Raw genomic sequence first — 26,114 nt, 5'->3', positions numbered from 1 at the left:
TTTTGGTGCATCGCGCTTAAAAAAAAAAGAATAGCGTACTCATGGATGTTCGAGCATGTGGAAGTTTGGAGAACACAGATGGCATGGATGGAACATTGGATGTTTTGGACAATTTGGAATTTTTAAAAATGGTTTTTAAGCCCTTCGCTGCTAGGCCTTTTCCCCTCCTGTGCTAAGCCTTTTTTGGGCTATTTGGGGTAGTGCGCGCTTAGGCCCCTGTAACTTTTTGACCACATTAGGTATCCACGCCAAATTTGCGTCCTTTTCTTCCAATATCATGGGGATTCTAAAGGTACCCAGGGAATGTGGATTCTCCTAGAGGGTTCCCAGAAATTAGTCAAAATACAGCAAAATGTTGTTTTTTATGTGAAAAATGGGAAAAACGGGCTGCAAATGAAAGCGTCTGGGTTTTTCTCTGCAAATGGTATCAAAAAAAGGTTTGTGGGGCTGAAATCACCATTTCTACAGCTTTTAGGGAATGACAGAATTTGGTCAGAAAACCAACATTTTTTACACAGTTTTGGCATTTTTCTGGGACATACCCTATTTTTGCTATGTTTTGTGCTTTCAACCTCCTTCCAGTTAATGGTAAGAATGGGTACAAAATAAATAATGGATCATGGACAGCTATACATTTTTGAAAATTAGACAAAATTCTGAATTCAGCAAGGGGTCATTTGTGTAGATCCATCAAGGTTTCTTTATAGAAACTACCAGTTAAATATAGGAAAAATTCAAAATTAGTTGAAAAAAGCAGCCTTTTGTGTCAACGTTTTCACCTGTAACTTCTTCTAATTATGGCATCTCTTTGAAAGCAATGTACCGTTACATCCGCTGGACCTTCCTGGTTGTGGGGATATATAGGACTTGTAGGTTCACCAAGAGCCCAACGAACCCAGAGTAAAAAACTGAGCAGCATTCTGTAATGGTTTTTTCTTATGTTCTGGGTATATAGCAATTATTGTGGGAAAATGTATACATGGAAAAATCGGTATGAAAGACACCTATGTATTTCTGAAATGGGAACAAATTCCATAGTTTAGAAACAGTGCATATTTGCACATTTTCGAAATTGGGAATACTCATAGCATGAGAATTATTGGTAATTTTTCAAAATGACTTTTTTTTTACACAATGTCTTTCATTTGGAAGGGAGAAATGCATCAAAAATCAATAGGTAATAACAGTTGCTTTACAAATCTGAACTACCCCAAGTCTTCCGATAAAAATGGTACCTCACTTGTGTGGGTAGGCATAGTGCCCACGACAGGAAATGGCTCAAAACCTAACGTGAACACACTACATTTTCACAATGAAATTTTACACATTTTTTGCCAAGAGTCTAGTTGTAGTTTTTGAACCCTAGCTCTGCCGGCACCTAGGGAAACCTAGCAAACTTACACATTTTTGAAAACTAGACACCCAGGGGAATCCAGGATGGGGTGACTTGACTGCCTCCCACCATGATGTGTTACCCAGAATCCCTTGCAAACCTATAAAATTTACCCAAAAAAACACATTTTCCCCACATTTCTGTGGTAGAAAGTTCTGGAATCTGCGTGGATCAATACATTACCACCCACCTTGTGTTCCCCAAAGTCTTACGAGAAAAATGGTACCTCACTTGTGCAGGTTGGCCTACTGCCCACGACAGGAAATGGCACAAAATGCAACGTGGTCACACCTCAATTTCGTAGTGAAAAATGACCCTTTTTTGGCAAAGTGCCTAGCTGTACTTTTTGAACCCTAGCTCTACCAGCACCTTGTGAATCCTAGCAAACCCATACATTTTTGAAAACTAGACACCCAGGGAAATCCAGGATGGGGTGACTTGAGTGCCTCCCACCAGGGTCTGTTACCCAGAATCCCTTGCAAACCTAAAAAATTGTCAAAAAATACACATTTTCCCCACATTTGTTTGATGGAAAGTTCTGGAATCTGCGTGGATCCACAAATTTCCACCCACCCCGCGTTCCCCAAAGTCCTACGAGAAAAATGGTACCTCACTTGTGCGGGTCGGCCTAGTGCCCGCAACAGGAAACGGCGCAAAACGCAACGTGGTCACGCCTCAGTTTTGCAGTGAAAAATGACCCTTTTTTGCAAAGTGCCTAGCTGTAGTTTTTTAACCCTAGCTCTGCCGGCACCTAGGGAACCCTAGCAAACCTATATATTTTTGAAAACTAGACACCCAGGGGAATCTAGGATGGGGTGACTTGAGTGCCTCCCACCAGGGTCTGTTACCCAGAATCCCTTGCAAACCTAAAAAATGGACAAAAAAACCCATTTTCCCCACATTTCTGTGGTGGAAAGTTCTGGAATCTGCGTGGATCCATAAATTTCCACCCACCCCACGTTCCCCAAAGTCCTACGAGAAAAATGGTACCTCACTTGTGCTGGTTGGCCCAGTGCCCATGAAAGGAAACGGCGCAAAACGCAACGTGGTCACACCTCAATTATGCAGTGAAAAATGACCCTTTTTTTGGCAAAGTGCCTAGCTGTAGTTTTTGAACCCTAGCTCTGCCGGCACCTAGGGAAACCTAGCAAACCTATATATTTTTGAAAACTACACACCCAGGGGAATCTAGGATGGGGTGACTTGAGTGCCTCCCACCAGGGTCTGTTACCCAGAATCCCTTGCAAACCTAAAACATTTTCAAAAAAACCACATTTTCCCCACATTTCTATGATGGAAAGTTCTGGAATCTGCATGGATCCACAAATTTCCACCCACCCTGCGTTCCCCAAAGTCCTACGAGAAAAATGGTACCTCACTTGTGCGGGTCGGCCTAGTGCCCGCGACAGGAAACGGCACAAAACGCAGCGTGGTCACACCTCAATTTTGCAGTGAAAAATGACCCTTTTTTGGAAAAGTGACTAGCTGTAGTTTTTTAACCCTAGCTCTGCCGGCACCTATGGAAACCTAGCAAACCTATATGTTTTTGAAAACTAGACACCCAGGGGATTCCAGGATGGGGTGACTTGAGTGCCTCCCACCAGGGTCTGTTGCCCAGAATCCCTTGCAAACCTAAACAATTGTCAAAAAAAACAAATTTTCCCCACATTTCTATGATGGAAAGTTCTGGAATCTGTGTGGATCCACAAATTTCCACCCACCCCGCGTTCCCCAACGTCCTACGAGAAAAATGGTACCTCACTTGTGTGGGTCGGCCTAGTGCCCGCGACAGGAAACGGCGCAAAACGCAACGTGGTCACACCTCAATTTTGCAGTGAAAAATGACCTTTTTTTGCAAAGTGCCTAGCTGTAGTTGTTGAACCCTAGTTCTGCCGGCACGTAGGGAAACCTACCAAACCCATACATTTCTGAAAACTAGACACCCGGGGGCTGCCAGGGAGGTATGGCTTGCGTGGATCCCCAATAGTTCCTTACTCAGAATCCCCTGCAACCCTCAATTTTAGCTGAAAAAATCACTTTTTTTCACACATTTTGGTGTGGGAAAGTTGTGGCATCACCGGGCTCACACAAATTTACCACCACCCAGCGTTCCCCCAGGTCTCCTGGTAAAAATGGTGCCTCACTTGTGTGGGAGGCCAAAGTACCCGCGACAGGCAAGGGCCCAAAACGTAGTGAGGCGACATCAAAATGGCCTATCGCAAAACCACCTGGTTTTGCAAGGGGGGTCACTTGGGTTTTTGGCCCGGTGCTCGGCGGCCATCTAGGGAAACCTACCAAACCCATACATTTCTGAAAACAAGACACCTGGGGGCTACCAAGGAGGTATGGCTTGCGTGGATCCCCCAACGTTTCCTTACCCAGAATCCCCTGCAAACCTCAATTTTAGCTGAAAAAATCACTTTTTTCAAACATTTTGGTGTGGGAAAGTTGTGGCATCACTGGGCTCACACAAATTTACCACCACCCAGCGTTCCCCCAGGTCTCCCGGTAAAAATGGTGCCTCACTTGTGTGGGAGGCCCAAGTACCCGTGACAGGCAAGGGCCCAAAACGTAGTGAGGCGACATCAAAATGGCCTATCGCAAAACCACCTGGTTTTGCAAGGGGGGTTGACTTGGGTTTTTGGCCCGGTGCTCGGCGGCCATCTCGGGAAACCTACCAAACCCATACATTTCTGAAAACTAGATACCCGGGGGCTTCCAGGGAGGTATGGCTTGCGTGGATCCCCCAACGTTTCCTTACCCAGAATCCCCTGCAAACCTTAATTTTAGCTGAAAAAATCACTTTTTTCACACATTTTGGTGTGGGAAAGTTGTGGCATCACCGGGCTCACACAAATTTACCACCACCCAGCGTTCCCCCAGGTCTCCCGGTAAAAATGGTGCCTCACTTGTGTGGGAGGCCCAAGTACCCGCAACAGGCAAGGGCCCAAAACCTAGTGAGGCGACATCAAAATGGCCTATCGCAAAACCACCTGGTTTTGCAAGGGGGTCACTTGGGTTTTTGGCCCGGTGCTCGGCGGCAATCTAGGGAAACCTACCAAACCCATACATTTCTGAAAACTAGACACCCGGCGGCTTCCAGGGAGGTATGGCTTGCGTGGATCCCCCAACGTTTCCTTACACAGAATCCTCTGCAAACCTCAATTGTAGCTGAAAAAATCACTTTTTTCACACATTTTTGTGTGGGAAAGTTGTGGCATCACCGGGCTCACACAAATTTACCACCAATTCCATTAAAATAAAATTGCAATACAGTCAAGTAAGATAGAATAGGTGTTAGTGATAGTTAGAAATGGAGTATGTGTGCAATATTGTCTAGGTAGCCACCATCAACAACTACTGTTGAATTTGTCCCAATAGTCTCGCTGACATTTCTTTTGTTCTTTTGGAAATTTGTGGGTTCAGCCTAACCGTCAATGATTAGGCTATTCTTATTCCTTGGAAACTTTGCTCCTTCTTCAAAAGTTCTAAGAAATGATAAAGATTTGGGTGTGTTTTTCTGATTGATTTATTGAAGGAGGTGTGCCATCCCTCTATGGCATTACTGGTTGTTGCTCCTCAATCTAAGCAGGCCGTGTAACAGTTCCATCACTTCACAGGAAGCGTTGGCTTCCACCTCAATTCATTTGTCCTCAAAGTAGTTTAGTAGGGCGCCCAATTTATCTTCATTTGTAGTAAAATAGTCAGATTCAGTATTTGATGTGTAGTATTCACCCACACAGTCAGGAAGAACAAAGTAGAATGGGCAGTTTGTTTTTTAAAACTCAAATTGCATTTCACTATGTAATCCTCGACTAAGGATGTTTTAAAAGTTTTTCTCCACTACGACTGTGAAAAGTGAAAAAACATCCTTGAATTTGGGTATCAGGAAACATTTTGGTTATGGTGTTATTCATTGATAATTCTAAATCAATTATCACTTTTCTTTCACTTTTATTTTGTGTTTTAGAGTTTAGCACTGTTACAAATTCAGTGTAAATTGAGGTTTACTTATCGGGAGTAAACTGTACACTAAGGGAACTACAGTGTTATTAATGTAGGCGTGAATAGTGTGTACTTGCGGTATTGGATAGGGTGTGGATTTAAATGTCCCATCATCATCCAAATATCACTAATCTCCAATTTTACAAGGTTACAGGGTGTGCTAAAGATTAGTATTCTTTTCTGAGGGTTTTTGTTGTCATGCAAAAGAAAGATTTCATTAGTAACAGTAACAGTTAGTTCAGGAGGAATGTTAATATCAAAGTATGTTTGGGGTGTTACATGTTGGGGTTTTCTTGCCTGTTTTTTCCTCTGTATAATCTGTGTAAATTTGGGATTGTGGGCATAGAACTTGCTACATGAATAGGTATATGTTGGGATACCTTCCTCAAAACTGCGTCACATGATTCATTGGAGGTGGATGCAAGTTCTTTCATTTAATTTATGATTTCTCTAACCTCAATCTCCATTGTAGAGGCACAGTGGTTATGCTCTGTGGTCCTTTCAGCAGTGTCCCCAAGAGCTCTGCCTGTGCAATGGGATGAGTAATACTGCACATACCTCCAATGACTCCTGGGCTCAGTTAATCTCTCCTTACAAAAAAGGTAGCCACTGTGTTTTAGGAGTCTGTTTCCACTTTGGGAAGTAGCTTGTCTTGCTGAGGCTATTTTGGAAATGTCTATAAATGAAGGGAGAAAATGATTTTTAGACTTATATGTTTTTAATGAATATTTAATCTGCAAATTTAGTTTTTTAGTAATATATGTTTGACTAGTGAAATTTCAGAAAACATTTATTTACAATGTCTTGCTCTTAATATGTACTTTTGGAATTTGACATTGTTTATTGTTTTGAATCTGCTAAAAAAACTGGTTAATAATTATTTAGTTCTTAATTGAGTTTTTGAAGAACATGCTCTTTGTTATATTTTTTGATTTGGATTTGTGATCAATGATTTTCTAATATGGTTTGTAGTTGATTCCTATTATAAGAAAAAAAGGCATTTCATATAGGTAAAGTGTTTTGCCTCACCTTAGTAAAGGTTCATTTGGTTGCTTGTTTTTTTTTTGCTGGTATAGAATTGTTTCTTCAGCTGTTTTTGTGGATTTCAGTTTTCTCCCTTCTGTGTGATGTTGGGAAGGTTTAAAAGGAATAGTGGATATTTACTGGTTAATGTTTGCTTAGCTTTTGGGTTTGTAAAAATACATGTTTTTGTTAGTTCTTGTTGCAACATTAGGCTTTTCAACTAAATTACCTGTGAAAGGCCTTCTGGTTGTCGAAGTACTGATGGTGATGATGTTTTGCAGTCCAGATGATAGTTTTCTGTTTCTTTAAGCTGTGCAAAAAACAAGAAAATGACTGTATGTTTAATTTTTTATTGTTTACTTTTATTAAAACAAGAACTGATCAACACCTTCCCGAGGCAACCAGCTGGTGGAGTTAAAATAGTAATTTTGCCCCCCACCACTGTCCAGCACCCTCACAAATGCAACCATTCAACTGAGTTAGAATAGTAATTTTGGCTCAGTACTGACCAGCACGTTCCCCAAGATAATTTATTTATTTAACACTGGAAATATAATTTTCTTTGTAATACAAAAACTTTACAGTGTACTTACAGACAAATTTCCTCTGAAATGTGTTTCAATTTTGAATGTAGTATGTCTATTATCAAAGTCTGTGATTTAAAAAAAAAATTACAATTTAAGTTTTTACTTTGTTTTTCACTCAAAAGTTATATTAGAATTATTTTAAACATACACTCATTTTGAACAGAATATGGGTATTGTATTGCTGTTTTTTTTCAAGTTCTGTGAATATATAAAAAATGTAAAAATATTTTTAGGTTTCTTTCTAAATATATTTCGTTTTTAACTTACACTTACTCCTGTCAATAGATGGCAGTGTTTGAAGTCCAAGCCGGCAGTTTTCCCCTCTTACTATAGATGTGCATGGTTATCAGGGATGTCAGTGCATCACTGAGAACAAAGTGGTAGTTGGCCAAATTTATACATTTGTTAGGGGTAAACGAAATTGTAAAAGAAAATATATTTTTTGAACAATTTTTCTACATGATTCAGACCCTGACAAAATGCATAATTATTATGTTGTGTGTGAAATCTTGGTTTATACGTTCCAGTTCAGAATGGCAGCCATTTTGAGTAGATGATGGGTTGGCTGCTGTAGTGAAAATAGTGGAAGGACACCTGTTTCTTCTGTTTGTATGTGGGTGCTGCTTTTGCCACCGAGTGTGTAGTGTTTCTCTGTAAAATGTGGTGTTTATTCAAGAAAATGTCTATATATACACAAAAAAATAAAATCTTTGAGGTAAAATAATTTTTAAATTATTAAATATTTTTAAAATATTTTTTCTGTAACATTACTTATGCTTAAAGTTAGCAGAATTAATGTGCACTGTAATGGTATGCGCTGTATTAGTATACAGAGTAATGGTACGCATTGCAATGTCAGTTTCAATGTATCCCTATGAACATGAATGGCTTGCGTTGTAAAAACATGCATTGGAATGGTAGTTGTGTTGTAAAATCCATGTTGTAAAAGTATGCGTTGTCATGCTATGCGTTGCAACGTCATATATTCACTGTTCCGTGGCCCAGGTCAACTGCAGAGGTTTCCTCTCTGATACATTCCAGATCCAGAGGGGCACCCAGCAGAGGTGCCTGCTCTCCCCCACCTGTCCCTCCCTGGCCTCTGCTGCCACTCGCCGCTTAAAGCAAGTGTACCCATCGCGGGAGGCCTTTCTAAAGTGTATTTTTATGCCAATAACGTCCCCCTTGTTGATCTCCACTGCTGTCTACCGGCTTTACTGGAAGTCATTGATGACTTCATGGCCCTTTGTGGATATAAAGGGAACTGGGAGAAAAGTGAGGCCCTCCCACTTTCGGCAGAGCACCACCAAGTGGAAATCCACAGATACCCGTTTCACTGGAAACCCTCACGGCTCAAATACGGAAGATCTTGGCCAATCGACGTCTAGCTGGGATGATCATGGACACCCTGATGCCCCTGATCACACAGATGAAGATGGACTTTGATAAATGGTCCCTTCTGGGATTTTCCATCTGGGGCAGGGTGCAGGTGGTAAGGATGACCATGCTGCCATGCTTTACATACACATTAGGCATGCTTCCTGTTGTGGTGTCTATGGGGCAACATAGCATTTGCGTCGGTGGCCAGACCCTTCACAGTGGAAGGAAGCAGGAATACGCACTCTGTGTCAGGGGCTGCAGGACGGTGACCTGAAATCTTTTGACTGTATGAGGAAGGAATTTGATCTACACCCACAACAGGACTGGCAGTGCCTACAGCCTACAGCTACAGCACTGCCTGAGGTGCTGTACCGGCTCGACCATGATCTCTGCAACCCTCACCGGTGGTGGAATATTGGTTCATGTGTGGCTGGCATAGATGAGTGATGTTGGAGCTCTACAGCATGCTCTTGAGCTACCTTTTCTCCAATCCCCTCATGATCAACCTCTTTACCAAGTGGCAGGACTGATTGCAGATCACCATTGAGGAAGAGGAATGAGCTGACAGTCTGCAAGCCCTGGACAGAGGTGCCCGGGAAGCCGGGTAAAAATTCTGACTATTTAAGATGCTCTACGAGTGGTTCTGGACCCTGACAAAGCTGCAGAGGGCCGGCCTCCTACCCCAATCGAAGTGTTGGAGATGTCCAGATACCCACTGCGATCCCACTCACATTAGATGCAACTGCCCCTCAATCCGACCCTTCTGGTCCCATGTTGGAGACACTTTGGGAGCGTCCATGTCTCTTTGCCTCCCCCTCGCTCCCCCGTCATCCTCCTGCATGATACTAGAGACACCCCGGATCTTTCCCGTCCATAACGCTGCTTCTTACCTACAGCCTCTTTGCAGGAGGACTGGACGGTGGCGACGATATGGACAGCATCACATGAGCGGGTTATCAATAGAATGCAGGATCAACCAGAGGTGTTTGCATAGACAAAGGGCCCCTTCCTGCATGATGCACCCAGAAGTGGGTTGTGCTATCGCCGTCCCATCCCCTCTCCCCACTAATGATGCAGAATCTCACACTTAGTTCACTGGGGAGTCAGGCCCCTTCAGTGGCCATAGGTCTGATTGGCCCAAATATGGCACCCACGTATTGTCATGACCCCACCTAAGCAGACACCCTGGCCTTTCCTACCCCCTCCTGTCCCCCACCCCCTCTTGTGATGCTCCCCCTCCACTTCTGGCCCATAGCCCTCACTCTCCCTTCTTCTCCCCTTTGCCTCCCCTGTAGCCCCTCCACCCTACCCAACAGACATGGAGGCAGGTGGATCCCCTTTCTCAGCATGGACAGTCACACCCATGCACTCATGACCGCCACACAAACCCTCCTCCTGGGGACCTCGACCCACCGCCATGCTGGTAGCTTATGGCTCTTCCCAGACTGACCCGTCAGAACCCTCCACACCAACAGCGTAACCTGCTTCTTCTTCAACTTAACTTGTGATCTTCCCCACCCCGGGGCCTAGACGACTGCTCCCTCCACTATGCGAAGACTCTCTTAGATCCTTATTCCCTCCCTCCCCCCCTTTTTGTTGACCCACGGCTCACAGGCTTTACCCCTTATCGGTTAGCACCCACGGCTCGGGGTCCGGCACCCACTCCAGGTTGACTGTTTAACTAAACTGAATCTCCTATTAATGGTATGTGTCATTCCGTTGCTACACTTCCCCCATCTCACCCAATCCTCCCCCCGTTCCCTCTCACCTTCCTCTCCCATTGGTGCAGCGACTAATCTAGCATTTTTCCTCCTTTGCTGCTTTGCCCCCATCTTGTAAAATGTTGCCTTGAAAACCAATAAAATATAAAGATAGTGCTTTTTCTCATTAACCGCAATGATGAAGTTTTGCAGTAAAGTTTTGCACTAATTTAATATCGCTTCGGAAATCCATAACTCTGGTTAGACACATCTGATTACCCTTGTTTTGGTGTCTAAAATTATTTAAAAATCGTATTACATTTTATAAATTGGTTGTCGGAATGAAGGAGCATCTTTGGGGTATTGTAGGAGTGTTGCATGGTGAAACCTAACCAGCATCACCACCTTCCTGCATTTTGTGAATGGATAAATGGCTGCATGAGTGGATGGGTGAGTGAAAGAGTGCATGTATGATGACTTATTGAGTGTCTAAACCCATCAATGACACAAATTGTGCTTTCCTTCGAACAAAAGACCTATTGGCATTGCCATTGCATGTGTTTTCCCCCAACAGGAAACATTTCTTCCTTCTGGCAAAAGCCCCTTTGTCTACTAACCCTTTTACTGAAGTGTTTTCAATGTGTTGATTAGGGATCTATAATGTTGCAAAGTCCAAGGCTTCAAATCATCATATCCTTTTTATTTAGACATTGTCACATTCACAATGTATGAAGCTGAAGAAGATAAATAAAATAATTCAATACAATATAATCTTGTGCAAGGGAGTGGCCGAAATTAAAGTAGCCCACAATTGAACTAAACTTGGTTCAATCCATGTTTGCAAAGCAAGCACATATGACCCTCCCTCTGTAGAAGAGTTCCTTTCAGCCCATTATCCTCCTTACATCTATGTACCCTTTCATCCTTCCATATACTAATCCACCCATCTGCCCCTCTCTTCACCTGTTCATTCACACATCCATCCACTCACTCATCCAACCATGTTTTCTTCTATCCATCAATCCATCCTTTCACCCTTTCGTATATACATTCATGTTTTCAATGACATTTGCAATAATATATCCATTCACCATCCATCCTTTCATTCATCTATTCCTTCACTCTTCCTTCAGCAATTCTTTGACCGATCTATCCATTGTTCAGTCTATTAACCATTCCACCTTTCGATCTTTTCACTCTTCCATTGATTCTTTCACCCTTCCATTTATTCTTCCTTTCACTCTTCTCTCCTTTCACGCTTCCATCTAGCCATCCTTTCATTTTTACATCCAGTCATCCTTTCACCCTTCCATCCACTCTTTCATCATATATATTCTCTTAATTCTTTCCTTTCATGTTCTTTTCACCGTGCCTTCCTCCTCCTGTCATTTCTGCTCCCATTCTTTCTACCTATCTTTTATTGTTATCTTTCCTTTTCCTATCTTTCTCTGATGCTCGCTTTTTCTATTTAAAAAACAACATGGTGATGAAAGGAACGCTTGAATTAATCTCACCCACTGGCATCGTTCTGGGCTGCATTGAAGACCATTATTTAAACTGGTGTGCATAATAATATTGGAATGGGCCCCAATTAATTACCAGGTCCTGAGATTAATTCAAGTATTTCATCCATCACTTTTTTGTATACCTTAGCACTTTTTCTATTTGTCTATCTTTCTGTGTTTATTTCAGTGCAATGCCCTTGGTTTTGAAGGATATGCCTGGATGTTGGTCCCGTACTCACTGTGCCACTTGTACCAAGCTACACCAGACTCAAGAGCCCGAAGTAGGGTGAACCCAGTCTTGGGTTGCTTGTGTTCCAGTTTAAAGAGGGCCTGGCCTTGCAGTTCAGGATGGACTGCTCCTCATTGAGCAGGGTCAAGACTGATGTGCATATGGTTGGGTCAAAACTGAGGTGTCTTGTTGTGCAAAATAAAGATGGACTCAAGTGCGGCTTGAGTAATTAAGGTGGCTGAGCTTAATTCACGCGTTCCATCCATCTCTTTTTGGTATACTTCACTGCAACACTCTAGAAACACAGGTATGCCCAGATGTGGGTCTTGTGCTCACTGTGCCACTGGAATCAAACTACACCCAACTGAAGAGCCCTAATCAAGGCAAAACCCGTCTGGGGTTGCTTTTATTCAAGTTCAAGAAAGACCTGGCCTGGAGGTTCGGGCTAGAACTCTTCCATTGGAGCAGGGTCAGGACTAATTTGCATATGGCTGGGTCAAAACTGAGGTAGCACAGTGTACAAAATAACAATTGACAAGGATGCGGTCTGAGTGATTATCAGTTGCTTAGATTAATTCAAACCTCGATCCTTCATTTTTTTTCTATACTTCAGTACTTTTCCATTTGTCCGTCTTTCTGTGTTTTTCCTCTATGTTCATCAGTTCATTTTCTCCATTTCCTTCAGTGTGCATGTCAACCCATATCCCATATTCATCTAACAATGTTTTCATAAGCATTTTGTATGCATAGAGAAAAGACCATAAAAGTTTTTGTGGGGCCCAATTCCCCAATAAAGCTGCTAACGTTGAGGTTTCACACCACCACCAGGCCTGTTCGATTGTGGAAGATTGTTCCTACTACGGCTCAGGGTCACAATCTGGTTACATCCACCTGGAATCATGCACTCTCCATGTCTCCATTCAACACCTACTGGAAATCCCATATTCCTACAATCACACTTAGGGAAGGAGAAAAGCAAATGGTGCATGGCTGTTCTAGTAAAGAGCAGCCCTGGGTAGTAGGGGGAAACTGCTCCCTCTGGGCAGCCAACTACTTTGTAGCCTTTCATTCTACCTTTCATGGGAAGGTAATCCGGCTGCAGAAAATCGAGCAGGGAAGCAACTTGGGCAAAGTTTGGAAACTTTGCCCACTTTGCCAACTTTTCACATCTAATGTAAATTAAGTGGAAGATTCAATAGACAATGTTAATATATTTCAACAAATTTACACCAGGCTGCCAGGTAAATAGTGAATTTCCACTGCTATTTACAAAGCTGCTGACTAAACTGCAGAGATTTTGTACTATTTCACCAGCAGCCATGTAAATAGGTAGTAAATGTCATTATTTACCTGGCCACGGACTAAATAGCAGAGATTGTGTACTATTTGGCTAGGGGCCATTCAAATAACAAATAAACTTCACTATTTTCCCAGCCGCCAACTAGATAGCAGAGAACATGTACTATTTCAACTGCTATCTTGATAGCAGCAATTATGTACTATTGAGGCAGCAACCGTGCAAACAATCCCATGTTCCTACAATCACACTTAGGGAAGGAGAAAAGCAAATGGTGCATGGCTAGTAAAGAGCAGCCCTGGGTGGTAGGGGAAAACTGCTCCCTCTGGGCAGCCAACTACTTTGTAGCCTTTCATTCTACCTTTCATTTGAAGGTAATCCGGCTGCAGAAAATCGAGCAGGGAAGCAACTTGGGCAAAATTGGGAAACTTTGCCCACTTTGCCAGCTTTACACATCTAATGTAAATTAAGTGGACGATTCAATAGATAATGTTAATATATTTCCACAAATTTACACAGCTAACACTTTGGGGCCCATTAGGATGGCGGGCGGATCGCCCCCGCTGGGCCGGCGGTAGCCACTGCTGGCCCGGTAGGGCAGATCCGTCCGCCATCCATGCCTGAATGACCCCCGCCATATTAGTATGGCTGAGAGGTCCGAGGCAGACGGAAAGACCGTCCCCGCTTTTCTGCCGGTTGACTCGTCGACCAGGCGGAAAAGGGGCATAATATGGTGGCGGTCTCTGCAAGACACTGCCATCCATATTATGATGCAGGCGGAACCATGCCTTTCGCCGCCATGGAAAGGCATGCGGTCTTTTGTTTTGGGGGCCTATTGCGGGCCCCCGGGGTGTTGGGGGGTTGGGGGCTGCACTTGGGGGTACCCATGGTAGCCCCCTACATTTGCCTGCACAAAGTGGCAGGCACCGCGCGATGCCTGTCACTTTGTGCATGCAAATGCACAACATACATTTTTTACATTGCGACAGGTGCTGCTTCCAGCACTGCCTACCGCAATGTAAAAAATGCAGGATGTGACTGCCAAGGTTGGCAGTCGCATCCTGATTGGCATGGTGGGACCGCCACACCTATTTCGGGTGGTCCCTTTCGCTGTTGCAGTGGCGGGTGGACTTTGTCCTCCCGCCATCGTAATGATTCCCTTTGTGTGTGTGTGTGTCCTGTAAAAAGTTTATTTGAAGGTAAAGGCTATTTACCCGGCTGACAGGTAATTAGTGAATTTCCACGGCTTTTCACAAGGCTGCTGACTAAACTGCAGAGATTTTGCACTATTTTACCAGCAGCCATGTAAATAGGTAGCAAATTTCATTATTTACCTGACCACGGACTAAATAGCAGAGATTGTGTACTAATTGACCAGGAGCCATTCAAATAACAAATAAACTTCACTATTTTCCCGCCCGCCAACTAGATAGCAGAGAACATGTACTATTTGAACTGCTGTCTTGATAGCAGTGATCATGTACTATTTAGGCAGCAACCGTGCAAACAACAAAGAGACTTCACCATTTAGCCAACTGCTGACTAAAGTAGTACAGATCATGGACTATTTCACCAGTGACAGCATAAACTTCACAATTTTCCTGGCCTCTGACTGTATAGCAGAGATTTTGTGCTATTTTTCCACAGCTGTGCAAATAACAAAGAAAAATCACTATTTACTCGGCTGCTGACTAATGGCAGATGTCAGCAGACAGCCATGCAAAAAGCAAAAAAGAGTCGCTATTTACCAGCTGCAACTAAATAGAAGAGATCATGTATTATTTAGCCAGCAGCAATGCAAACAAAAAAGCTTCTCTATTTACCCAACCACCAACTAGTCAGCAGAGATCATGTACTATTTGCCCAGTAGCCATAAAATTAGCAAATAAAATACTCAAATTTTGACTCAAGATAGAGCAAAACATAGGGGGTATTATACGGTTCCATAATGGTACTCCCTTTTGCCCAATCACCTCCCCCACTCCAAATCTGTATTCTTCAAACATTAGAAACTGCTGTCTATGGTTGGGAACTGTGGGGTAGCATGGACACTGGGAGTTTGAAAAAGGTAAGAACAGGTTCCTGCATTTCCTAACCAGCCTGCCGGCTAGCACCCTCTCAATTCCCATGCGGCTTGATATGGGTCATAGACCTCTTTCCAAAAACTTGTGCGTTCAAACACTACTGTATTGGCACAGGATCCGGGCTTCCCCAGCACTTACATCACATTTGCAAGACCTGGATGATGTTTTAAGGCTGTCCGGGGTCTCCAGAGTTCCCTGGTTATAATATGTTTGATGGCAGTTGAGTGAGATGGGTTGTGGTAACCTCTGGTTCACTCCCAAGGAAGCTCTAGGGTTGTCGAAAAAACACTCAAGCTGTGACACTGTCTTTACGCTCAGTCATGGCCTAATGTTCTTATGCTCCCTTTGGACGTTAGCCTCCTGACTGCTATATGACTGAGTAAGGATGAGCCCTAATTTTACTTAGGCCTCAAAACTACGAAAGTATGACAATGGGTGCAGTTGTGATTGGGCTCTTACATTTCTTTTGTTCGTGATACATGGTTCTGAATTTGACCATTCTTAACACTCATGCCTGTTATTATTAGGATGATGATTTATGTAGTTTAATCATATTTTTTTATTGCTTGTAAATCTTAACTGCACACAACGCAATGTGCTTTTGAGTTGTTAATGGTTTTCATTAGGTTTATTTAAATTTTTAGTAGTGTATTTATATGTACTGTGATCTTTTATAGATTTTTTTGGCTGAATATAGATTAAGCTGCTGCTGCAAATAAAATTCACTCTTTCCTGGTGGCCATCTAAATTACAGATATCTTGTACTATTTGGCCGAAGGCTCTGCAAATAGGAAAGAAGCTTCACTATTTACCAGAACACTGACAAAACAGCATTGATCAAGTACCATTTGGTGAAGAACACTTACAGTTTATGCTGTTGCCAATTAACTAGCGGATATTCTGAACCAGCAAGCCTGTTACTAGATAATGACTGAAGTTTCACAGTGGATTAGGTGTACTTAATGACTATAGTAATAGTAAGTGGAGGGAGGAAGGATATTGTGGTAGTCACTCAGAGATGGTTCTTAACATGCTGGGGCAGGATGCACATAACTGCCAGCCTTGGGCTCTTCATTCCTGTTTGACTCTTTGCTCTTCTTCTGCAGGCCTTAGTCTGTGTCTGCTACTGTCAGCCTCTGGCCAACACTGTACATCTGTGTGGCTTCTCAATCTCTCAGATCTTTCTGTTTTACCAACACTCCTTTACAGACTTATGATTTCCTCAGTGTTTCTTATTCTGTTTGCTTCTGTGGTTTTGCACTCTTTCTAGTTTGGTACCAACTCAGGCTGAATCTGGCAGTTTCAGCATATGGTAAGTTCTTTTCACAAGCACAGGCATCCTCTGATCTCATTCAGTTTCATTATTGTTCCAGATTGTACCTGCTACCCTACCTCATATTTAGACTTCCAGTCTTTGTGGTGAGGGTGGATGAGTGACGCAGGATATTACTGTCATTGAAGGTCAATTGATGGCCAAAAAAGCTGCTTCGGCCTTTCATTCTTTCACGATTGTTCAATTCAGCGATGTAGTAAGATTGGTTATGTAAAACATTTGGTAGTAGCAGTTTAGCCGGCCACAACATGAATGGTGATTTGTTTTTGCTATTTACTTGGTTGCCAAGTAGTAGAAATGTTTTACCATTTGGCTAGCGGCCTTGAAAAGCGCAAGGAAATTTTGCTATTTACACATCCACTGGCTAAATACTAGAGATTTTGTATTGTTTGGCTGGTGACTGTACAAATTGCAGAAAAACATCACTATTTACCTGGCCTCTGGCTAAATAGTAGAGATTATGTGCTGTTTGACCAGCAGCCATGCAAATACCAAGGAGACTCGCTATATACCTGGCCACTGGCTAATTACCAGAGGTTATGTACTATTTGGCCAGCAGTCAAGCAAATTGCAAAGAAACATCATTCATTACCTGGCCAGTGGCTTTGCAAATAGAAAAGTAACTTCATTAACCCCTTCGCTGCCAGGCCTTTTCCCCTCCTGTGCCACGCCCTTTTTTGGCTATTTGGGGTAGTGCGCGCTGAGGCCCCTGTAACATTTTGACCACATAAGGTATCCACGCCAAATTTGCATCCTTTTCTTCCAACATCATGGGGATTCTAAAGGTACTCAGGGTTTGTGGATTCTCCTAGAGGGGTCACAGAAATGAGCCTAAATACAGCAAAATGTTGTTTTTTTTCGGAAAAATTGGAAAAAGGGGCTGCAAATGAAAGCATCTGGGTTTTTCCCTGCAAATGTTATCAAAAAAGGGTTTGTGGGGTTGAAATCACCATTTTCCCAGCTTTTCGGGAATACCAGACTTTTGTCAGAAACCCAACATTTTTTACACAGTTTTGGCATTTTTCTGGGACATAGCCTAAATTTGCTATTTTTTGTGCTTTTTACCTCCTTCCAGTTAATGGCAAAAATGGGTAAAAAAGCAATAATGGATCCTAGAAAGCTATACATTTTCGAGAAGAAGACAAAATTCTGAATTCAGCAAGGGGTCATTTGTGTAGATCCATCAAGGTTTTTTTATAGAAACTAACAGTTAAATATAGGATAAATTGAAAATGAGTTGAAAAAAAAGCCTTTCGTGTCAACGTTTTCACCTGTAACTTCTTCTAATTATGACAGCTCTTTGAAAGCAATATCCCATTACATCCGCTGGACATTACTGGTTGTGGGGATATATAGGACTTGTAGGTTCACCAAGAACCCGACGAATCCAGAGCCAAAAACTGAGCAGCAACTTGCAATGGTTTTTTATTATGTACCGGGTATATAGTAATTATTCTGTAAAAATGTGTACATGGAAAAATCGGTATGAAAGACACCTATGTATTTATGAAATGGGAACAAAATATAGAGTTTAGAAACAGTAGATATTTGCACATTTCTGAAATTGGGAATACTCATACAAGCATGAGAATTATCAGTCATTTTTTAGAATGACTTCTTTTTTACACAATACCTTTCATTTGGAAGGCAGAAATGCATCGAAAGTCAATAGATAATAACAGTTCCTTTACAAAACTGAATTACCCTAAGTCTCCCGATAAAAATGGTACCTCACTTGTGTGGGTAGGCATAGTGCCCGCGACAGGAAATGGCGCAAAACGCAACGTGGTCACAACTCAATATCGCAGTGAAAATGTACCCTTTTTTGGCAAAGTGCCTAGCTCTAGTTTTTGAACCCTAGCTCTGCGGGCACCTTGGGAAACCTAGCAAGCCTATACATTTTTGAAAACTAGACACCCAGGGGAATCCAGGATGGGGTGACTTGACTGCCTCCCACCAGGGTCTGTTACCCAGAATCCTTTGCAAACCTAAAAAATTGACAAAAAAAACACATTTTCCCCTCATTTCTGTGGTGGAAAGTTCCGGAATCTGCGTGGATCCTCAAATTTCCACCCACCCCGTGTTCCCCAAAGTCTTACAAGAAAAACGGTACCTCACTTATGTGGGTCGGCCTAGTGCCCGCGACAGGAAACGGCGCAAAACGCAACGTGGTCACACCTCAATTTCGCAGTGAAAAATGACCATTTTTTGGCAAAATGTCTAGCTGTAGTTTTTGAACCCTAGCTCTGCGGGCACCTTGGGAAACCTAGCAAACCTATACATTTTTGAAAACTGGACACCCAGGGGAATCCAGGATGGGGTGACTTGACTGCCTCCCACCAGGGTCTGTTACCCAGAATCCCTTGCAAACCTAAAAAATTGACAAGAAAAACACATTTTCCCCACATTTCTGTGGTGGAAAGTTCCGAAATCTGCGTGGATCCACAAATTTCCTACCACCCAGCGTTCCCTCGGGTCTCCCGATAAAAACGGTGCCTCACTCATGTGGGAGGCCCAAGTACCCGCGACAGGCAAGGCCCCAAAACGTATTGAGGCGACATGAAAATTGCCTACCTCAAAACGACCTGGTTTTGCAAGGGGGGTCACCTGGGTTTTTGGCCCCGTGCTCGGCGGCCACCTTGGGGAACTTACAAAACCCACACATTTCTGAAACCTAGACACCGGGGGGATTCCAGGGAGGTATGGCTTGCGTGGATCCCCCAACGTTTCCTTACCCAGAATGCCCTGCAAAGCTCAAATTTAGCTGAAGAAATCACCTTTTTCACACATTTTTGTGTGGGAAAGTTGAGGCATCACCGGGCTGATACAAATTTCCTACCACCCAGCGTTACCCCGGGTCTCCCGATAAAAACGGTGCCTCACTCATGTGGGAGGCCCAAGTACCCACGACAGGCAAGGCCCCAAAACGTATTGAGGCGACATGAAAATTGCCTACCTCAAAACGACCTGGTTTTGCAAGGGGGGTCACCTGGGTTTTTGGCCCGGTGCTCAGCGGCCACCTTGGGGAACATACCAAACCCACACATTTCTGAAAACTAGACACCCGAGGGATTCCAGGGACGTATAGCTTGCGTGGATCCCCCAACGTTTCCTTACCCAGAATGCCCTGCAAACCTCAAATTTAGCTGAAAAAATCAACTTTTTCACACATTATTGTGTGGGAAAGTTGTGGCATCACCGGGCTGACACAAATTTCCTACCACCCAGCGTTCCCCCGGGTCTCCCGATAAAAACGGTGCCTCACTCGTGTGGGAGGCCCAAGTACCCGCGACAGGCAAGGGCCCAAAACGTATTGAGGCGACATGAAAATTGCCTACCTCAAAACGACCTGGTTTTGCAAGGGGGGTCACCTGGGTTTTTGGCCCGGTGCTCAGCGGCCACCTAGGGGAACATACCAAACCCACACATTGCTGGAAAACTAGACACCCGGGGGATTCCAGGGAGGTATGGCTTGCGTGGATCCCCCAACGTTTCCTTACCCAGAATGCCCTGCAAACCTCAAATTTAGCTACAAAAATCACCTTTTTCACACATTTTTGTGTGGGAAAGTTGAGGTTCACCGGGCTGACACAAATTTCCTACCACCCAGCGTTCCCCCGGGTCTCCCGATAAAAACGGTGCCTCACTCGTGTGGGAGGCCCAAGTACCCGCGACAGGCAAGGGCCCAAAACGTATTGAGGCGACATGAAAATTGCCTACCTCAAAACGACCTGGTTTTGCAAGGGGGGTCACCTGGGTTTTTGGCCCGGTGCTCGGCGGCCACCTAGGGGAACCTACCAAACCCACACATTTCTGAAAACTAGACACCCGGGGGATTCCAGGGAGGTATGGCTTGCGTGGATCCCCTAACGTTTCCTTACCCAGAATGCCCTGCAAACCTCAAATTTAGCTGAAAAAATCACCTTTTTCACACATTTTTGTGTGGGAAAGTTGTGGCATCACCGGGCTGACACAAATTTCCTACCACCCAGCGTTCCCCCGGGTCTCCCGATAAAAACGGTGCCTCACTCGTGTGGGAGGCCCAAGTACCCGCGACAGGCAAGGGCCCAAAATGTATTGAGGCGACATGAAAATTGCCTACCTCAAAACGACCTGGTTTTGCAAGGGGGGTCACCTGGGTTTTTTTTATACAAAACTTCCCTGGTGTCTAGTGGGCTTTTTACCCCCCCGGTGGGGGCAGATTTCGGGCTAATGCCCCCATCTGCCCCCCGGGGGGGCAAAAAGACTAAATTTCCCAAAAATAAACAGGGGGGAGCAAAGGCCCTTGCCCAAGGGGCCGCTCCCCCCTCCCTGGTGTCTAGTGGGTGGATCCCTGCTTGGGGATCGCCCTCCTGTGGCGATCCCCAAGCAGGGATCCACTGGGGAGGGGTACCATTGGAAAGGGGAGATTCTCCCCTTTCCAACGATACCTCTCCCGTCTTTCTATGTGCTCAGGGGGCCTGAGCACGTACAAAGTGAAACCTGAAATGAGCCTCTTGGCTCATTTCAGTTTCACTTTCACTGTAATGACGTCGGCGCGACGTGCGCGCCGATCGTCATTACAGTGAAAGGGGGGGGGGGGGGCCTCGGGTGCTGGGGAAGCTCTTCCCCAGCTCCCGAGGCGATTTTCGCAGAAAGGGAATCCCTCTGGTGCCCGCACCAGAGGGATTCCCTAGGGTATGCCTCATGACGAGCTGGACTCGTCATGGGCACAGCGTGACTGTGCTCCATGACGAGTCCAGCTCGTCATGGGCATACAAGGGGTTATTCACCAGGTGGTTTGCTAAATAGTAGACAGTATGCACAACGTTACCAATAGCTACAGCTGGTATCTAAAGAGTTGAAATATTGTGTTTCTATGCCTAATTCAAGCCTTGAAAAATCTACTTCAGCTATTTATAGGACCTACTCATGAACTTAAACTGGAAAGGAACAGGTGTTCTGTTCATTCAGAATGTGAATATGCAATTAAAAGGCCTTTACATTTTGTTTTTATCTTCACATGTTTGCTGTCTGTTCAAGGACAGATGTCAAATGTCAGTTTGTCTTTTTCTAATTGCTGCTTATCTTATCCTGGAAAATGGTGTTTACTTTTCTTTTTCTTATTACTGTTGAGGCTTTTGTCAAGTGATCTATCTGACAATCATTATGAAACAAAAGGCTGTATGACTTCACTTTTTTTTCTAGCACGCGCACGCAACATTTAAACAGCTTGTAAATAAATAGTACACATATTTCAAAATATATCAGGAATTTCTAAAGCACATTTTTTTCTTTTTTTTGTAATTCAGAAGTGTGATCAAAGATTTCAATAGAAGCAAAACAAATCATAACACTTTACTTGATGAAATGCAAACAAAATATTTGCAGAAACTCAATTTCTTGACATTGTTTGTACACTATATAGTTTTTTCAGTAAAACCGCATGTCAGTGGGACATTTCGTGGTCATTTCAATGGAAATTCTGCTGATTGCAAATGAGTGTGCTACCACTTTATGCTTTAGGTATCTATTTATTAAAAATGATTGTTTTTAAACATGATTTGAGAAACATTCCTGCGCCTGTCCTGATGACAATGTTTTCGATGAACTAAGAGGCAAGTCAGCAGTTATGTGTACCCTAGATGTGGCTAGGTTTGTATTGTATATATTGAATCAAACAAAAGTTTTTTTTGTAAAGCAGACATGCTGAACTTGCACGTTTGAAGGTGCTCCCATATGTGATATAGAAGAAAAAGGGCAGCTTCGTGTATTAAAATATTTGCTCGAGATCACGTAATTTGAAACCAGTTTATGAGTTAGGAGCATTATAATAACGTTAACTAGATTATTTAAGGCACTAGACCTGCAGGTCTAGTAACATTTGTATGATCTTTTGAAGTCTAACTAATGCAGATTTAAACAGTTGCCTACCACCAGGTAGAACTGCAAACAAGGAGTGAATATAATTGACATCCATCTCTTTCTAAAACTTCGGAACCTGTTGTGTTATTATTTCATTTCTCAAATGTGGTCTTAAACTGCACTTAATTTTTGGGAATGGAATAGAATTCTACAAACTGACCTATGAACTGTTCGGTGGTTCCCAAAATACTTACTAGCAGGGAATTCCAGAATGACCTGCCTAATTAGTTGTCATTAGGGAGGTGCCAGTTTGCGACCCTCTGTGATTGGCTGTAATCACAGGAATGGTGGCCTTCTAGGGAAATCTCACCACCATCACTATGACTGCATTCTAAAAAGAAAAACTCTTTTTTAAAGCAGCTCATATTCATCAAATGAACCGGTGCTGTTTTAAAATAAAAAAGCTTTCTATTTTGGAAAACGTCTTCTTCGTGAGGTTGCCGACATTATTACCAGGGAGAAAGGGATCTTAAGGGGACATCTTTCCCATTGCAAAATATTTACCACCCCAACTCGAGGTTGTTAGCTCATCAATGGCTTGTTAGAGGAATTGCAGTTGTAAGCTTTCAAAACATTTCTTTTCAAATTGGAAAGTGAAGGGGTGACCCCTCCTATTTGCAATACAGAAACAACTGCAAAATGTATTTTATGAGTAGAAAGAATTTTCCTATTGATAAGCACTTTTGGGGTCACAAACCTTATTATTTTGTGTTATGAATGGGTGCATTTTAAGCTGTTATTTGGGACATGAATGCATGCATTTTGGGCTAAGAAAATAGCTCTAAATACTGGATTATGCTCCTCACATAATTCTGCGTAAAGTTGCTGTAAATCCATATAATGATGTTACAGCACATTACACAAGTTTTGCCCTCCCCTGCTTATAGGTCTAAATGGTTGAATGTTTCTACCTTTTGTTAACAGAAATGGCACAGAATGCCACTCTTTTGCACTGTGGGCCAATACAAAGTGACTTGGGAGGCCCTTTATGGAGCTTTCATATGCTTCACACAGGCTCCTACTCCTTTAAATGGCTAATGATAAAGATGATTGTAACATTTGCAACACTATTTGAAGTTGCTTGCTTTTCTACAGCTATGTACTCTCTCTTACTCACTAGGGTGCCGATTCGGATCCTGGAGAAACCGGGTACGAACCGTCGGACGGAGGGTTTTCTCCGTCCGACTCATACCCGGATGCAAAACTTTACAAACACGCAAGTACGATTCGCACGGAAACACTATTTCCGTACGATTCGTACAAAACACCAGCCGAGGAAAATAAACATACAAATGACATCCGGAAAAGCGCCGACGTGACGTTGGGACGTATGCAGCCTGCGTTCCACGAACCAGGAAGTACGATTCGCACCGACGTCATCCCGCGCGGAGAATATTTTCCGGCAGCCAAAAACTGCCGGGAAATCAGGACGACGCACACAAGGAGCACCTCTACGCGACGGACAGACATGGACTCGAACCTACGTGTCATCCCGGCCCTCATAGCAGTCGACCTCCTCTACAGGTACCGACGCAGACGCCGCAGAAGGTCAGAACAACACCCAGGGGCAAAGGGGGGGCAGGGGCAGGGCACATAACCCCCACCCAAGTCCCAAATCAGACATGCCCTGGACATACCTGACCTGCAGGACCTGGTCACCTCGAGGGGGTGGGGGCCTGTCCAGCAACGCAAGCGTCCGTCACAACGGAAGTGGATGTTGACGCGAAACGGCAACACAACAATACAGGTACGTACCATACCCACGCCTTAAGAGCGTGGGTACGAGTCGTACCACGCCCACACCCACGTCACCCCAACAATGGCGGTACGGCCCGTACCCATATGCCAAAGGCCTGGGTACGGGCCGCAAAAGCATTCCACAGCGTGGGCACGGGTACGTACGGACCGTACCTTCACCTGCGTATGTATGGAGTGTACCCCCACCCCACCCCAACAGTGTATGTACGGACCGTACCCCCACCCGTGTATGTATGGAGCGTACCCCCACCTGTGTATGTATGGAGCGTACCCCCACCCCAACAGTGTATGTATGGACCGTACCCCCACCCGCGTATGTATGGAGCATACCCCCACCCCAACAGTGTATGTATGGAGCGTACCCCCACCCGCGTATGTATGGAGCGTACCCCCACCCGCGTATGTATGGAGCGTACCCCCACCCCAACAGTGAATGTACGGACCGTACCCTCACCCGCGTATGTACGGACCGTACCCCCACCCCAACAGTGTGTGTACGGACCGTACCCACACCTGCGTATGTATGGAACGTACCCCCACCCGCGTATGTATGGAGCGTACCCCCACCCCAACAGTGTATGTATGGAGCGTACCCCCACCCGCGTATGTATGGACCGTACCCCCACCCGCGTATGTATGGAGCGTACCCCCACCCGCGTATGTATGGAGCGTACCCCCACCCCAACAGTGTATGTATGGACCGTACCCCCACCCGCGTATGTATGGAGCGTACCCCCACCCCAACAGTGTATGTACGGACCGTACCCTCACCCGCGTATGTATGGAGCGTACCCCCACCCCAACAGTGTATGTACGGACCGTACCCTCACCCGCGTATGTATGGAGCGTACCCCCACCCCAACAGTGAATGTATGGACCGTACCCTCACCCGCGTATGTATGGAGCGTACCCCCACCCCAACAGTGTATATACGGACCGTACCCCCACCCGTGTATGTACGTACCGTACCCCCACCCGCGTATGTATGGAGTGTACCCCCACCCGCGTATGTATGGAGCGTACCCCCACCCCAACAGTGTATGTATGGACCGTACCCCCACCCGCGTATGTATGGAGTGTACCCCCACCCGCGTATGTATGGAGCGTACCCCCACCCCAACAGTGTATGTATGGACCGTACCCCCACCCGCGTATGTATGGACCGTACCCCCACCCCAACAGTGTATGTATGGAGCGTACATGCCCAGACGCAGGAGGGGTGGGTGCAGAGTCCTCCCAGCAGTGCCCAGACACAGGAGGGGTGGGTGTAGAGTCCTCCCAGCAGTGCCCAGACGCATGAGTGGTGGGTGTAGAGTCCTCCCAGCAGTGCCCAGAAGCAGGAGGGGTGGGTGTAGAGTCCTCCCAGCAGTGCCCAGACACAGGAGGGGTGGGGGCCTATCACTCCCAGCAGTGCCCAGGCGCAGGAGGGGTGGGTGCAGAGTCTTCCCAGCAGTGCCCAGACACAGGAGGGGTGGGTGCAGAGTCCTCCCAGCAGTGCCCAGACACAGGAGGGGTGGGTGTAGAGTCCTCCCAGCAGTGCCCAGACGCAGGAGGTGTGGGTGTAGAGTCCTCCCAGCAGTGCCCAGACGCAGGAGGGGTGGGTGTAGAGTCCTCCCAGCAGTGCCCAGACACAGGAGGGGTGGGTGCAGAGTCCTCCCAGCAGTGCCCAGACGCAGGAGGGGTGGGTGTAGAGTCCTCCCAGCAGTGCCCAGACACAGGAGGGGTGGGTGCAGAGTCCTCCCAGCAGTGCCCAGACACAGGAGGGGTGGGTGTAGAGTCCTCCCAGCAGTGCCCAGACGCAGGAGGGGTGGGTGTAGAGTCCTCCCAGCAGTGCCCAGACACAGGAGGGGTGGGGGCCTATCACTCCCAGCAGTGCCCAGACGCAGGAGGGGTGGGTGCAGAGTCCTCCCAGCAGTGCC

This window comes from Triturus cristatus, chromosome 4_1 (genome assembly GCF_964204655.1).
Source record: "Triturus cristatus chromosome 4_1, aTriCri1.1, whole genome shotgun sequence".
NCBI classification, from domain to species: Eukaryota; Metazoa; Chordata; class Amphibia; order Caudata; family Salamandridae; genus Triturus; species Triturus cristatus.
The sequence above is the reverse complement of the archived record's forward strand: the minus strand, read 5'-3'. Positions refer to the sequence as shown.